The sequence below is a fragment of the Carassius carassius genome, chromosome 1 (genome assembly GCF_963082965.1).
Source record: "Carassius carassius chromosome 1, fCarCar2.1, whole genome shotgun sequence".
Lineage (NCBI taxonomy): Eukaryota > Metazoa > Chordata > Actinopteri > Cypriniformes > Cyprinidae > Carassius > Carassius carassius.
Genome location: NC_081755.1, coordinates 7,759,485 through 7,761,942, shown reverse-complemented (window position 1 = coordinate 7,761,942; position 2,458 = coordinate 7,759,485). Strand labels below are relative to the sequence as shown.

Below are 2,458 nucleotides of genomic sequence, written 5' to 3'. Positions count from 1 at the left end.
AGGACTCTACCATCAAAGACAATCACCAGATCACAGTCACCTGAGTTTTGATCACCCACACCTGCTGTCACCTTCAAGCCACACTACAAGAAAACACACATCCCAGTCACTCACCATCCGGTCTATCATTCACTGCTATGGACTGTTCTGGACTCTTTCTGCTGAACTTACCAGCAAAAAGATTTACCTGTTGTTTCTCCTACGATCCTCTAATGACTACTTGGATACTGATCCACAATCTCCCTCAAACCTCCAAAAGAGACAAAACATCATTACTCCAATAAGAACCCTTGAAACCTCAACTCTGTTGATAAACAATTGCATTGACCTCACCTGGGGCCTGTACCATGAAGCCGGATTAGGTGGCTAGCCAGCTATGTTTCAGCTTAGTTTCCGCCAACCCTGGGTTTTAGGTACTATGAAAGTAGCTCGGCTTTAATCGGTGTTCATTGCCATGGTATCTTACGCTGCACGGCTAACCTGCTCCGGGGCAGGTTATGTTCTGGATTCAAGATCTCAGACTGAAGTTTGACCAATCAGCTGTGAGCAAAGAAACATATAGGTGACGTAACTAATTCCCAGTGTCTGTTCACTGTTGCAATGGCTTCACCTTTTCTCCCAAATCCTGTGGACATCTCCGTGCAAATTGTTAGACGAGCACTTCCTAGAGAAAGAGTTTTTAGGGACAGACAAAATCCATTTGATTTTCCTGATACTTACTTGTATGAAAGATACAGATTTTCAGCGGAAGGAATGTCTTATCTTTGTGAACTTCTTGAGCCGCACATAACAAATGTGACTCGTCGAAGCCATGCCCTTACTGTACCGCAAATGGTATGTATTACGTTGCATTTTTTTGCAAGTGGTACATACTTGTATGCGGTCGGGGATGCAGAGAATCTAGGGAAAAACACGGTCTGTCGAACCATTCGAAAGGTGGTCCTCGCTCTGCAGGGGTACATAAACAGCTTCATTGTGTTCCCTGGACATTTATCGACCATGTCCATAAAAGAGGGCTTTTATAAAATTGCCGGTAAGATATTTTGATAGGGTGACATCACAAGAACAAATTTAACATTTCACACTCATTTTTTTTCGTCTTCAAAAAAGCATATTTCACACTTAGAAATCTATTATACAGTAGTCTGCAGTAGCTACCTGTTAAGAATGATTTTAAATATATATTTTTAATTCCTATGATAGGATTCCCTAGAGTCATAGGAGCAATAGACTGCACACGTTGCAATCCCCACAGCTCTCGGAGAACATGAGGCAGATTATGTGAACAGAAAGTCCTTTCACAGCCTTGATGTTCAGGTAGGGCTACTATATAGCCTATGTGAAATTATTATTTTTTGCATTGAGATCAATCTTTAAATAAATAGTAACTAACAGATAGGACAATTATTTACTGTACATTTCATCTGCAGATGACTTGTAATCATGAATGCATGATCACAAGTTTGGATGCCAAATGGCCTGGCTCTGTGCATGACTCACGAATTTTCCGTGAGTCTATTTTGTGTCAGCGCTTTGAGAAAGGCAAGCTAAATTTGGTACAGTACACTTTAAAGTTTTAATTTTAATAGCAAAACTTACACAATTTTCCCCTTTTCTGTTCTATGACAGGGCTTTTTGATGGCCTGTTGGTTGGAGATCGAGGTTATGCATGCCAGAGGTTTTTGTTAACCCCCTATCCTGACCCTCAGACAGGGCCACAAAACCACTTCGATATGGCCCTCAGTGAAACCAGGGTCAAGATCGAGATGATCTTTGGCATCCTAAAGGCATGTTTCAACTGCCTTAGGCGTTTAAGAGTGTCACCAGAGCGGGCATCACAGATAGTGGCTGCATGTGCCATTCTGCATAATATAGCCACTATCAGAAAGGAGCGAGTACCACCACAAAACCAGCTTCTCCCTGATGAAATTGACCCCATCACACTTGACCACCCAGCTGGCGCAGCTGTCAGAGATGCAATCACAACGCAATATTTTACTTAATAAAAGCACACTGACACTGCAAATATGTCTCAAACTGTTTTATTGGCCATCATGTGGCTAGGGGGGAAGAAAGAGAGCAAGAAAAAATACATTAATAAACATTCATATTGTTCATACTAAAGGGTTACTTGGTTAAAAAAGTTCACATACTGAGATCTGTTTTTTTCCAGCTGTTTGATCTCCAATTTAATTTTTTTAATTTGAAGCCTCTTCAGCTTACAGTCCAGCTCCTTCAGTGTGCAGTCTAGTTCTAGACTCCTTTTGTAAAGGGCCCTGACTGAGTCTGTTTCCACCTGAAACAATTCCACCACAAACAATCATTACACGTTTTCTGGAGGTTGATCAAATCACAAAAAGTGGCATGACTTTCTACAAACACAGAACTGACTGTAATTTATGTCAAGGGTTTAAAGCATTACCTTGTTCACATTCCTTCTATAGCCCATTGAGGTAGA

The 2,458-nt window shown here is 41.2% G+C and overlaps 1 pseudogene; it reads left to right on the top strand.

The window, feature by feature from the left end:
* Positions 1-330: 330 nt before the first annotated feature.
* LOC132152863 (putative nuclease HARBI1) lies at positions 331-2,003 on the top strand (annotated as a pseudogene).
* Positions 2,004-2,458: the final 455 nt, after the last annotated feature.